The following is a 15311-nucleotide window of genomic DNA, read 5'->3' as shown; positions in this document are numbered from 1 at the left end:
GGGCAGTTGTGTCATGAGTGGTCAGCTTAAAGATTAATTCAAATTAACTCAATATAAATTGGAGGGTTCACTCTATGCATCGCTCTTAGCACCTGAGCAGGTTCATTTAATAGCAGAATTGAATGAACCCTCTGGTCAGTCATCCACAATCTTTGTCTCTGTGGGCGGAGGCGCGACCGTTAGCTTACACACATAAGTTGCACAAACAGAGCCTTTCTAGTTGCGAGTGAGAAACACCTGTAATATATTGCATTTATCATATACAAAATATAATATAATATAAATGCAGCTGAGATAGGCTCCAGCACCCCTTGCGGCCCCGAAAGCGACAAGCGGTAGAAAATGGATGGATGGATGGATATTATATACTGTATATATACTATGTAAATATTACATATATGTTATATTTGGTATTGCCACTATGGTACATTTTTAATCTACTTTATACCTGCATTATCCTTTCCATCCTTACCCTTTCCATCCTTTGTAACTGAGCTACTGTGTGGAATCAATCAATCAATCAATCAATGTTTATTTATATAGCCCTAAATCACAAGTGTCTCAAAGGGCTGCACAAGCCACAACAACATCCTCGGTACATAGCCCACATACGGGCAAGGAAAAACTCACCCTGACGAGAGACAAGGCAGCACAAATCGTCAATGATTACTTTTAAAATAGTAAAAATAACATTTATATCATGTGCTATCATCTGTGGCAGTAGAATTGTTTACATTTCACCCTACAATAATTTAACTTCGAACTAGAGAAAACATGTTGCAATAAATTGTATATGATTTTTATGTTTTACACACATGCTCACATCAACTACAATTGTAGTCCATTAAAAACCATTAAAAAAATATCTACTAAATACATCAAAAGTTACTCATAAGTTACCCAATACTTTATTTCATGGAATACTTACTTACTCTTACTCAAGTAATAATTTTGATGAGTACTTTTTACTTTTATCTGAGGTACATTATTCTAAAGGAAGGATACTCTTACTTGAGTACAATTTGTGGGTACTCTACCCACCTCTGATGATTGTAGACTTACTGCCAAGGCCAATACTATCGCATATTATCTAGTACACACAACAGAAAATGACAATATTATCATATTCTTCATACCTTTCCTGTCACAGTCCAACATAAACCAGAGACCTCACAAATTGTTACACAGCAGTATAGAACACACACACCAAAACACCTGTTGCAAATTCAGATACGACAGAAACGGCGAAGGTGGACCAGAACTAAAGCCGACATGGTCCTGTTGTTCCGCTGGGACTACAGTCAGAGCTCAGCAATACCTTGTGTCATACAATGACTTCTACCAAGGGTAAAAGCTCACTGAAGAAAACGATATCTAAAGCTCCCCAAAGTGTGTTTCATCTATCTCAGTGTGTGCACAGCAGTGAGATAGTCGGTGCTGCTGGCCAGCATCACGTTCATGCCAACAAATTGCTTCGGGGCCACAGAAACCTTCTTATCACATCTCGGAGCTAGAGCGCATGAACAGTTTGAAGACACCCAAGACAAGCCGTTGTCTTCATATTGAATTATCGTCTTGGCGAGAGTCACAGGAATGCAATTGGCAGCGTACGCGTAATTGTGAGTCACTAGGTTCGGAATGGGAAAAAAAGACCCTGGAAAAAGGCTATTCAAGGTGGTTTGTATTGTATTGTAGTTCGTATGTGTGTGTGTGTGTGTGTGTGTGTGTGTGTGCAAGCAGCGCTCGCAAGCTCGAGAAGACTTCAGTCAATTCTTCTTTGTGACAGCGTAGCAGCATAAACAATAACAATTCAGAAACAATTATTCAGGAAAACAGTCTGTTTTTGGCTTAGAAGGCACATTCATGTTTGGTTATTTTAATACAATGTGTTGCTAGTTCCTGTATGACAATGCTGAATGTTTATATCTGCACTGAGTGGCAGTATTTGAAATAAAATGTGTGTAATGTATTTAGAATTGTCCAGAGCGTAAGGTGTCAAATCCCTAAAACAAAAAATATACTACAAATAAATAAGCAAAAACATCTAAGAGTAACATAAAATGTCACTTGAAATATAACCTGTTTTTATAATATGCATCTACTATTTCTAAAATAACATACTATGTAATATAGTTACAAACTGCAATGTTCACATGGTCAAAACAAATCGATTTCTATTGAAAAAAACAACAACAATAACATCCAAATAATTTGATGTACAAATAAGAAAAAATATACAAAATAAAGATGCATGGTGTTAATAAATGAATAAATTATAGGTAACTGTATTTTTGTGTTTTAAAATGTAATTAACAAAAAAAAAAGTTGTCTTAAAAGTAGGGCTGTCAAAAATAACAAGTTAACTCATGTAATTAATCAAAATATTGTATTAATGATGTATACATGCAGATTAATCACTGTACATTCTCCTTTACCTTAACCGCGGAGGATGATTTGAAAGGTGGAGCAGTTGGTCAGTGACCAGGTCAGTGCATATGTCAGTGCAAAGATGAGTCAGGAAACTGCAACTGTTCACTTCAAAATACACCCTGACTGGATTTTAGGTAAAACGGGTACGTTTTGAGCAAATAAATGACATGCATTCAAGTTGAGCGTTTAAAAATGTTCCTGGATGTCATGTTTAGTCCAATTTTTGTTTAAGTTAAGTGAGTAATAGTGAGTAATAACCTGTGATTAATCATAATTAATCCGGCTTTAAAAGTGTGGTAAAGCTGATTAAAAGTAATCATTGGATAGCACTACTCAAAAGTAAAATATATCAGCATATCTGTAACATTACACATTAAAAAAAAGTATTTGCTGAGGTTAATTACCAATTCCTGCGTGAGTGTACGGTTATTACTGAGTGATTGCCAACATTTTCTTTCCCAGCTTGTTTTTAACTGTGTTGCAACAAACACAAACAAACCGACTTTGATAGCGCATTAAACTGAATACTACCACCTCTTTTGCCAAATGACCCAATGCATCTCTCCCATGTTCATCCTCCGGCCCGCTGCAGACCCCCTTCTCTATCCTCTAATGACAGAGAGCCTGCAGTAGCAGATGGCTGGTGCAGTTGGATGTGTTTTTCAAGTCTGCATGACTCATTGATCCTTTTCCGGCTGTGAATGGCACAGGTTAGGAACTCTGTCCCTGGACTACTGCCTTGAAACATTAATGCTATTACTGGACTGTGTATTGACATAGCGCTGTCCATGGTGCTGAAAAAGCGGTGGTATAATAATGGTGACAGGGTTATACCAAAGTGGACTGTGTATTGACATAGCGCTGTCCATGGTGCTGAAAAAGTGGTGGTATAATAACGGTGACAGGGTTATACCAAAGTGGACTGTGTATTGACATAGCGCTGTCCACGGTGCTAAAAAAGTGGTGGTATAATAATAGTGACACGGTTATACGCAAGAGTGGATGTGTACTCGATGGACACAACATTGGGTGCACTTGCACTAGTCCAGTGTTTTTCAACCACTGTGCCGCGGCACACTAGTGTACCGTGAAATACAGTCTGGTGTGCCGTGGGAGATTATCTAATTTCATCTATTTGGGTTGAAAATATTTTTGGCAAACCAGTAATTGTAGTCTGCAATTTATGTGTTGTTGTTGAGTGTCGGTGCTGTCTAGAGCTCGGCAGAGTAACCGTGTAATACTCTTCCATATAAGCAGGTGGCAGCCGGTAGCTAACTGCTTTGTATATGTCGGAAACAGCGGGAGGCAGAGTGCAGGTAAAAAGGTGTCTAATGTTTAAACCAAAAAAAAACAAAAGGTGAGTTCCCCTAAGAAAAGGCATAGAAGCTTAGGGAAGGCTATGCAGAACGAAACTAAAACTGAACTGGCTACAAAATAAACAAAAACAGAATGCTGGACGACAGCAAAGACTTACTGTGGAGCAAATACGGCGTCCACAAAGTACATCCGAACATGACATGACAATCAACAATGTCCCCACAAAGAAGGATAAAATCAACTGAAATATTCATGATCGCTAAAACAAAGTACATGCGGGAACTATCGCTCAAAGGAAGACATGAAACTGCTACAGGAAAATACAAAAAAACAAAACAAATAGCCACCAAAATAAGAGCGCACGACAAGAACTAAAACATTACACACAGGAAAACAGCAAACAACTCAAAATAAGTCACGGCGTGATGTGACAGGTCGTGACAGTACACCTACTTTGAGACAATAGCTATAGTGATGCATGTTGGTTATGGTTTAAAGTCATGTCCAACAATTGCGACAACGACTTTTTACTGTCAACTGAGTTTAGTTTTTTAATGATTTCTGCTGGGGGTGTGTCTCTGGATTTTTTCAACGCAAAAAATGTGCCTTGGCTCAAAAAAGGTGGACAAACACTGCACTAGTCTAATGGGATCCAAAGTAAGAGTTTTTAGGGAGGTAATTCTAATATCGATTACATTATAGATGTTTTGTTTAATTTGCACCATGCATCCCTTGTATTGGATCTCATTAGCTTGTGCAGATGAAGTAGCTCTGTATTTATGCAGTAGGAACACAGCATCATGGAGTCACAACAACACAAACATGCACATTCTAAAACACTACAATAACCAACTAATGCCACAAGCAATGCACAAACTACACACAATCTGATGCTAAAACCAATTTAAAGGAGCCAACACTAAACAAGGTGCAGAATGTGTCATCTGGGTACTATTCCAACTACTCTGATCTACACTGGGACATTACCTAGCCCATTTCATGATGGAAAGTTGAAAACTGCCGTTTAGGCTCATCCTGGTAAAGCTCATGAACAGATGGTTTGCTTTTGGGATGGGGAAGAAAAAAAAAATCAATGTGTTTTTAATCATCATTTGGTAGCGTCAGGCTCAAAATCATCCATACTCTGGCCAAATTTGGAGTGGAATGGGTACGGCAAAAGACAGTTCCAGCTAGAAAATAAACATTCAACCCATGAAAAAACCTACAAATTTGACCAGGGTATAAACCATTTTGGGCTTGATTGCACAGCACAGCCCATTTGGATGAAATAATGCTGTCGTGCCTTTTGAGCAAATTGGCAGAGTGGGAGAAAAGCTCACCTGTATTCACAGAAGGTGTCATCATTCATTGCTTGGGACTCCTCATCGGGGTGGCGGTCTTCCTTCTCTTTTACTGCAAACAGGGGACATTTTGGCCATTAGATATAATGTTGTATTATTTGGGCTGTCAGGAGGCACAATGTGAAAGACAGCTCAAAATGGCAGTAAAACATTTTGTTACATTTAATAAATAGCTGCATGTCAATGCTTTCACACAGAGGAAAGCATCACTTAACAGTGAAGCTAAAATAATCAGAAATTCACATGAAAGCATTGAGTGCATGCCAGGGTTAGAATACAAAAGATGGGAGTAAAAAGCTTTTTTGGGATAACAAAATATGGCACATTGTAAACATCCTATCAAGTCAGTACACAGAGAGCTTATATTCTGCCTTTCTCTTTGTGTATTCACTCCTTGAAAAACACCAGTTGAACTTCAACAGGATGAAAAAAAAGTTTCCGTATAAAAGAGCGAGATGGGCGAAGACGGAGGAGAGGTCCAAAAGAGCTTGTGAAATGTTCAATACTTGTCAGAAACTACACAGGTTGAAGTGGGTTGCAAGGGAGACAGCTTGTGAGGAAAGAAAGTAGATTTGAGGAGGGTGAATTTGTCTTTGCTGCGAGGCGGCGCTTAGGCCCACTGGGAGCGTGTGCAGAGGTTTGCAACAGAACCACCTGATTCCTTCTCATCTGTTTTGACAAGGGTTTTTAAGATATATTCACAAGTAAGATTCACTCAGGCATGCACACCGTCGCACGTGCTGTAGCAAGGCTGTTCTCATGAGCATTTAGCAGGACTTCATACTAACTAATGCACTGTAATAAGCAACTGACACATTTACGTCTCGCTAATTAATGCATTTTTTGAAATTATGTTCTGACACTAAGTGCTTTGGCTAAGGATGTTTTTTTTGTTTTTTTCTGGATAAATATGCAGTTTGCTTAATGTGAAAATTAAAATCAGCATAGTGACATACAATAACTGCTTCAAGTCTTCCATAGGTACTGAAGGCCTGTTGTACTAAAGGTTTGCATGTATTAAAACATGTGCAGACTTTTAAGCACACACAAAGGGAGGAGGAGAGGAGGAGGAAATGCAAATATTATTTAGCACCAAGTGTGATCTATCAAGGCTGAAACTGTTCTGCCACCGCTGTTTTGCGTCCATATTTAGTAGGTCAAGAAATGTTGCGCAGAAATACATGGCTGTGAGAAAGGAGGCGATCGCGCTGCAGCTCTGCCATACGTATGCTTTTCAACACAAATAAAACATACAAATTTTAGAATACTTATAAATAATAATACTTATATGGATTAGATTTATATAGTGCTTTTCTAGACACAAAGCGCTTGATAGACAAGTGGGAACCCATCATTCATTCACACCTGGTGGTGGTAAGCTACATTTGTAGCCATAGCTGCCCTGGAGTAGACTGACTGAAATATTAGAATAATTATTAAGTAGGAATAATGGGGACGGTGTGGCGCTTTGAGTACCTTAAAGGTAAAAAAGCGCTATACAAGTATAGCTCATGTAATTGTAGAGCTGCTGGATGACTTAAAAGGGGCCCGGTTGTGCAAAACCAGCTTTTCTTACCTATTGGTATCTGTTTATGTGTGTTTGGGATCTGCATAATTCCAGAGAGTTTGAAATCATACAATGGAGGTATTGCAGAGATATTTAAAAAACAATCCTGCCTTCCTTCACACTTCAGCCAAATGAGCTGTTTAGAATTTGCCTCATTTGTGACATTTTTCCCTGTTGTGACTCCAGCGGATATCTCCAAGCATGGTAGTACTTTACCCGAAGTGCGTTGTGCGAATCCGCCATTGTAGTCCGACGCTGTAATCAATAAGCTCCTCCATTTTCTATATCCTTTTGTTGTTGGGCAGACATTCGTACATGAACATGCATCCTCCGCTGTTGCCATTTCAAACACAAAGTAGCGTAAAGTAACTTCTATCTGTCAATCGACTTGCTATAGAGGAGCTAAAAATGGCGACATGGCTGGCAGGAAAAAGACAAAGTCAAAGTGGAGCCACGTAAATAAGACTGCCCACAAAAGTAGTAGTAGTAGTAGTAGTAGTAGATCAGACGCAATAACACCCATTAATAGTACACACAATTTTATAGTTTGCTTTAGTGCAGAAAATTTGGGTCTGTAGTATATCAGGCCATGAGTGTGTTGATTACAAACGCAAAAAAAACACTGTAGAATAATGATGTATAAGTTATCACACAACTCTTATGCTTAAAGGCTGTTGCTATAGTTATTATCAATTGTGCTGAAGTTGTACTTTTCTATCTGTGCAAAGGGACAACTTGCAATCTTGGATTGCGAATCGTCTCATATCAGTGTTTGTGTCCAGACCCGGCCTGCTGACTGCCAAGCGCGAACATCGAGTACCGTGACGCAGACAAAGCAGAGACAGGGCGATATCACGAGTGTCAGCACATTTCCATTTCTGAATAATCATATATTGTGTCTAATTGGGGCTGCTGAAATTACCCCCCTTCCTTCAGAAGCAGCCTCAGTGATTTAACCAGGGAACTCCCAAGTAAATAGAGGAGCACGTGGGACTGTACCTTAGAGCGTAGGTTGGAACTGTCACTAAGTGTACAGCCCAGTACGTCTCTCCTCATGAGTAAAATTTAACTCTGTCTTTGCATGATTCCTTGCTTCTTGTCTGTTTAATAGATGTCATCAGTGTTTGAACCTGACATCTAACCAAGGCCAGGTCAAAAAATGATGCCTAGTGTTCGTATTTCTCACAGTCCTAATATGTCCAAATGGAATATTCTGTTCATCTATTCTCCATCTTTGCACCACAATCCCATCCTTTCTCACAGCAATGTGCGCGTCAGTTTGCATAGAAATTCCAGAAGTGATTGATATTAGGGCTGGGCGATATGGACGAAAAAGTATATTTCAATTTATTTTTAATTAAACTCGATGTTCAATTTATATCTCAATATATTTTCCGGGGAAAGTATACATATAAAGATATTCCTTTTTGAGATTGAAGTGAATGACAACTGTACTGTAAACAGTCAGTGGCACTTATATTAACCTTTTAACTATTAACTTTTATTAATGTTTATTAGATGGGTATTAACAGCACAGAAAAAAACAACTGTTTAAATAGCACATAATTACATAACATAAATACAATTTAAAAATATTATTTCTAAAACGAATAACATAGCTGTGCAAATAAAACAACATGTATCAAACTCAGATAAAAAAATAATTTGCAGGCAGGCACTTTTTATTCCCAGTCGACGATGTAATGGACTGTCACATACGTATGGTTCGTCCTACTAGAAGTGGTCAGCGCAAAGTAAGTGACTTGACTAAATTGTGCGGTTAGGATCTTCCTCACTTGGGCGTACATTTTTGGGAGCATTTCTCGTGCGAAATATGCCCGGCAACTGGAGAACCGTTTTGATTTGGGCTTACATGGTAAACAGCTCAAATTAATGTTTTATCCAGACACATAAATTTGTCCAAATGTGGCCAAGAAGACGCATTGTGGGTTTCCTGGACGTCGTCTACATCAGTGTTTTTCAACCACTGTGCCGTGCCACACTACTGTGCCGTGAGATATTGTCTGGTGTGTCGTGGAAATTATGCAACTTCACCTAATTGGTCCAAAACATTTTTTTTTGCAAATCAATAATTATAATCTGCAAATAATGTGCTGTTGCTTAGTGTCTGTGCTGTGTAAAACTCGGAAGGGTAACCGTGTAATACTCCATGTCAGTAGGTGGCAGCAGGTAGCTAATTGCTTTGTAAAAGTCGGAATGTGTCGGGTGAGACGGGGAAGATTTGTCGTGATCCCAATATGCAGACCACAGCGGGAGACAGCGTGCAGGTAAATAGGTATGTAATTATTACACCAAAAATGAACAAAAGGGAAAGGGAAAAGAAAAGGCAATGGCTATGCAAAACGAAAGTAAAACTGAACTGGCTACAAATTAAACAGAAACAAAATTCTGGACGACAGCAAACACTTACGGCATCCACAAAGTACATCCGTACATGACATGACAATCAACAATGTCCACACAAAGAAGGATAGCAACAACTTAAATAGCCTTGCTTGCCAACACAAAGCAGGTGCGTGGAATAGCGCTCATAGGAAGACATGAAACTGCTTCAGGAAAACACCAACAAAACAGGATGGGTCACCAAAATAACAGTGCAACACAGGAACTAAAGCGCTACACACAGGAAAACACAAACGAATAAGGCACGACGACCTGATGGAGTTTCATTTTTTTAACGTTTTCTGCTAGAGGTGTGCCTCCGGATTTTTTACTGACAAAAATGTGCCTTGCCTCAAAAAAGGTTGAAAAACACTGGTCTACATCGCTAAAAGAAAAATTCGGCTGCACCGAATGATGATATAAATACATTTAATAAAGTAAAATACAAATAAGGCAACAAGAGAAGTATCCCACACTTCTCATTTGTAAAGTGAATTTGTACAGCCGATATGGGCATCTACATCAACAATATGATTTGCCTGAGAAGCTGGACAGGACAAAAATAAATAAATAAATTAATTAATTAATCTAAGGAAGATAATATCTCTGCAATCGTCCACTATTTTTTTTTAATATATTAACCGCCTGCTTGAAGTTCCCTCTTCTCTTCTACGACTCTCTCGTCGTCATTTGGGAAGTGTGTTGTGATTTCCCTTCCTGGTTCGATGACCCGCCCTATCTTGCCTCTGATTGGCCTGTCCCTAATGTTTTGCCCTAATTTCAACCAATCGTGACTCATCATAGTAAACAACCAACCAATCATGGATGTTCTTATACGTGCAAGCACGTCTTGGAAGGAGGAAGGGGAGAGGTTTAGTAGCCCATGAAGGAGAAGCGGGGGAGAATCAAGGAAAACAACAAATAAGCGGCGTTTGGATGGATGGCCATTTTAACGTGAAATAAATGATATCGATACTACAATATTTTCTTAATTCATATCCTGTTTAAAAATATATCAATATATTTTACGAACTCAATATATCGCCCAGCCCTACTAAATATAGACACAAAACAGCGACCGTAAAACAGTTTCAGTCTTGATAAATCACATTTTAAAGCCAACAAATGCTTTAAAATGTGATATCGGAAATTATCGGTATCGTTTATTTTATTATCAGTATCGTTTTTTTATTTATTTATATTTATTTTTTATTAAATCAACATAAAAAACACAAGATACACTTACAATTAGTGCACTAACCCAAAAAACCTCCCTCCCCCATTTACACTCATTCACACAAAAGGGTTGTTTCTTTCTGTTATTAATATTCTGGTTCCTACATTATATATCAATATATATCAATACAGTCTGCAAGGGATACAGTCTGTAAGCACACATGATTGTGCGTGCTGCTGGTCGACTAATAGTACTAACCTTTAACAGTTAATTTTACTCATTTTCATTAATTACTAGTTTCTATGTAACTGTTTTTATATTGTTTTACTTTCTATTTTATTCAAGGCAATGTTTTTAATTTATTGATCTTATTTTATTTTATTTTTTTTAAAAAGTACCTTATCTTCTCCATACATGGTTGTCCAAATTGGGCATAATAATGTGTTAATTCCACGACTGTATATATCGGTATCGGTTGATATCGGCATTGGTTGATATCAGTATCGGTAATTAAAGAGTTGGACAATATCGGAATATCGGCAAAAAGTCATTATCGGACATCCCTAATTGAGAGTGCTAAATGATTATATTTGCATCTTCTCCTCCCTGTATTGTGTGTTCTGTTAATCAGTATATTTTCTGCCTCTAAATGAAGACAGATCCTTATTTTGTTCACACAATCCTCCGCTTTGTATGTTTTAATCATTTCAACACATGCAGGTCAGACCCTTTGAGTGGAGGAAGTCCACTTTTTGTACAAAACCCACACAATTGTCATGAGAAAGCCTTGAGCCTCAAGACGGTTTAGTCATTGGTGTCAAGCCTCTTGGAGGGTTGTTATGTACAAGCAGCAAACATGCATGCATGATGCCAAGAATTTGGGGTTTTGGGGTTGAGGCCCGCTCTTTTCAGAAAGTCAACAAAAATGTGTCAATCAAAAAGTTGGACGATGTTGAGGTAGTCATATTTTGGTTGACTTCCAAAAGAACAAAGGAGAGCCAAAACCGAACCCCGGAGAAAAGACTAACTGACCTTTGTCCATGGCGAGCATTTCTTGTCGCCCGGGCGGTGGCGTACCTGCATATTTGCCACCTTTGTTTCTCCGCATAAAGCAGACGGTGAGGACGGCGAGCGTGAGGAGCGCCACCGCACACATGGTCCCGATGAACCAGCCCCTGGTAGAGCTGCTTCTCTGTTGACCTGCCACACCTGAGGACAACCACAGCAAACATTTCAGCTCAAACACCATGGAAGTTTTGAATTGGAAACATAACACAAAAAGCATTGGGTGAATGCAATACAAGACAAACACACACACATCACAGGTGCTATCTAAGTATCGTGATGCTACAGTAGAACAGGAACTACACACAACACAAAGTTTGTCCCCTCTCACCTGTGACTTGCGTCTGGATAACGTCTTCGAAAATACTAGCATTATCGAGCAACGCCTTGGCCATGAGGCGCACCGTGTACACCGTCCCAGGTTTGAGGCCGCCAATTACATGGAAGCTTTGGGACGTGTTTACCGCCTCGGAAATGCGCCAGTTACCGTCACCTACACACAAGCGAAGCAAGTGCACAACTTAAAACAGCTGTCCCGGCAAGATATACTGTATTGACCTAAATATAAGACTGTATTTGTACCCGAGGGAAAAAAAGAATGGGTCATCCTATTACGTGTGTCTCACAAGCAAACTAATAGATGATGCCAACAACTCGCCTCCAAGTAAGTCAGAGCTTTTCTTCCTGTCACACCAGTGAGATGAGATATTGGTGATCAACGAAGAATCAAACTGCCCGCAGCTAAGACATATGATATTTATCAGGGGTCCCCAAACTTTTTGACTCGGGGGGGCCGCATTGGGTTAAAAAAATGTGGCCGGGGCCGAGCAGTATGTACGTATATATATATATATATATATATATATATATATATATATATATATATATATATATATATATATATATATATATACACATACATATATATAGAGTCTTTCTGTAGTATATCCGTTATACAGCGCTCAATACCGGGGTAGAGCGGAATAAACGTTCGGTCAGGAAAAACACAGAGGCTATTTCATCCCTACAAGCCTGTTTCGCAGGTTTCCCCTAATTCTTGGAATTTTTGGGATTTTATCTGATGAGCAGGGAAACCTGCGAAACAGGCTTGTAGGGATGATATAGCCTCTGTGTTTTTCCTGACCTAACATTTAAATATATATATATATATATATATATATATATATATATATATATATATATATATATATATATATATATATATATATATATATATATATATATATAAATATATATATTCCGAATGTTATGATGTCACGTTATCGATGGGAAAAATGCATTTTTAGACAATATGATTTGCCTGAGCGGCTAGGAGACACTGAGAGTAACAAGCAGTAAAAAATGGATTAGAAAGGACAGATTTTAAAAAATTATAATTAAAAAAATATATATATGTTTTTTTAAACTTGGGACTTCCGTATTTTGGGGACCCCTGATATAGATATTTTTTTAATTGCAATCATTGATAGGGATGTAACAATATCATAATAATAATACTAATAATAATGGATTAGATTTATATAACGCTCCTCTAGACACTCAAAGCGAAAACTGAGAAGCCATCATTCACACACAGGTGGTGGTAATTGATTGATTGATTGATTGAAGCTTTTATTAGTAGATTGCACAGTACAGTACATATTCCGTACAATTGACCACTAAATGGTAACACCCGAAAAAGTTTTTTCCAACTTGTTTAAGACGGGGTCCAAAAAAAGCTACATTTGTAGCCACAGCTGCCCTGGGGTAGGCTAACGAAAGCGTGGCTGCCAATTTGCGCCTACAGTCTCTCCGACCACCACCAAATATTGATGCACATTCATACACTGGTAGCAAGGCGGGTGAAGTGCCTTGCCCAAGGACACAACGGCCATGACTAGGATGGTGGAAGCTGGAATTGAACCCTCAAGTTGCTGGACCGGCGCTCTACCGTCTGAACCACGCTGCCCCAATAGGACTATTTCATATCACGGTATTCTTGAATGTGCTAAAAAAAAAGTACTTATACACACTCTGAAATCTTTTAACTATGTTTTATTTCAAAGAAGTGATCAAATACATACAAAAACAATGCATTTTATTGGTAGAAAAAACATTTAAAATTGTTTTGGCTTCTAAGAGCCGTACTATTATTTTTTGAGTGTTTTTAATTTATTTTCCTTTGTAAAGGTTTTAGAGTTAGTTAACATTAATGTCTCTTGTATTTATGTTAGCATTTAAGCTAGTAAACCAGCCAGTAGCGCGCTAGCTTGCTTCTTGAGCAGAAAAGGTCTGTAAGTCTATCGAAGTGCATTTTACAACGGTTTTAATACAAAATGGTAACACTAACCCTCGGGTGTAATTACCATTTTATAATTAATATCGTCAATTGTTACATCCTTATTCACTGATCCTGAGAAGAGGATTACAAAATTGGCCTTGAAAAAAAGCTGCCATCTTATATTCAAGGTCTTCTTATGTCCGGGTAAGTACAGTATAAAAAATGGTACTGCCGCTACAGTGGAACGTCTAAACTTGAACACCCCCTGCACAATTTATCAACATCTTTACAGCAGTGATTCTCAAACTTTGGTATGTGCACCACTAGGTTCCATCTAGTGGTATGCCAAAAATCACTTGATTTAAGTACTGTGTTGTATTTTACTATATTCAAACAACGTGGTACTGTTCAAACTGTGTGTAATGTTACAGTGGCCACACATTTAAAAAATAGACTTAGAAAATACAACCTCTGCCTTGTTTTTAATGAACTCTTAGGCCTATTATGATACTGTATTTGAATGGTGGCCATTACTGTGGTAACTGGAGAGCCAAGTTTTTTCTGAGGTGGTACTTGGTGAAAAACATTTTTGAAGCAGTGCTTTAGAGAAATTATGTCTTTGAGCTGTGGAGTTCCAAACAACTTGTTCTCGCTTGAGTCTTGAAGGACTCATTTTGGGTGTTTTTGCAACACTTATTCCAACAGAAAGACCAGCCTCAATAAGGGAAAAGAAGAACAAATGTTAATAATTATGTTATTAGAGGGTCCACTGTATATTACGCTTGAACTCAACTTTATATTTAGGGTAACACTTTAGTATGGGGAACATAGTCACCATCAATTAGTTGCTTATTAAAGTAACACAGACTTAATTTAGTGTTATTTGGACACTAGGGGAACATATAAGGGTAAGGGTTAGGGTTACTAATAAGCAATAATTATTGAGGGAACACTCTTAGTTAATGGCTTACTGGTTGTATAATAAGGCCATGCAGAATAAGGTATTGATAAGTACTTAAAGGCCTACTGAAATGATTTTTTTTTATTCAAACAGGGATAGCAGATCCATTCTATGTGTCATACTTGATAATTTAGCGATTTTGCCATATTTTTGCTGAAAGGATTTAGTAGAGAACATTGACGATAAAGTTCGCAACTTTTGGTCGCTGATAAAAAAAGCCTTGCCTGTACCGGAAGTAGCGTGACGTCACAGGTTGAAAGGCTCCTCACATTTCCCCATTGTTTACACCAGCAGCGAGAGCGATTCGGACCGAGAAAGTGACGATTACCCCATTAATTTGAGCGAGGATGAAAGATTCGTGGATGAGGAACGTGAGAGTGAAGGACTAGAGTGCAGTGCAGGACGTATCTTTTTTCGCTCTGACCGTAACTTAGGTACAAGCTGGCTCATTGTATTCCACACTTTCTCCTTTTTCTGTTGTGGATCACGGATTTGTATTTTAAACCACCTCGGATACTATATCCTCTTGAAAATGAGAGTCGAGAACGCGAAATGGACATTCACAGTGACTTTTATCTCCACGACAATACATCGGCAAAGCACTTTAGCTACGGAGCTAACGTGATAGCATCGGGCTTAACTGCAGATAGAAACAAAAGAAATAAACCCCTGACTGGAAGGATAGACAGAAAATCAACAATACTATTAAACCATGGACCTGTAACTACACGGTTAAAGCTTTCCAGCCT

General features: G+C 38.4%; 1 pseudogene; it reads right to left on the bottom strand.

Moving 5' to 3' along the window:
- LOC133654204 (neural cell adhesion molecule L1-like protein) overlaps positions 1 to 15311 on the bottom strand; it is a 128965-nt pseudogene that overhangs the window by 17888 nt on the left and 95766 nt on the right.

This window comes from Entelurus aequoreus, linkage group LG07, assembly GCF_033978785.1.
Source record: "Entelurus aequoreus isolate RoL-2023_Sb linkage group LG07, RoL_Eaeq_v1.1, whole genome shotgun sequence".
NCBI lineage: Eukaryota > Metazoa > Chordata > Actinopteri > Syngnathiformes > Syngnathidae > Entelurus > Entelurus aequoreus.
Note: the sequence above shows the minus strand (reverse complement) of the source record. Positions and strands in the feature narration are given on the sequence as shown.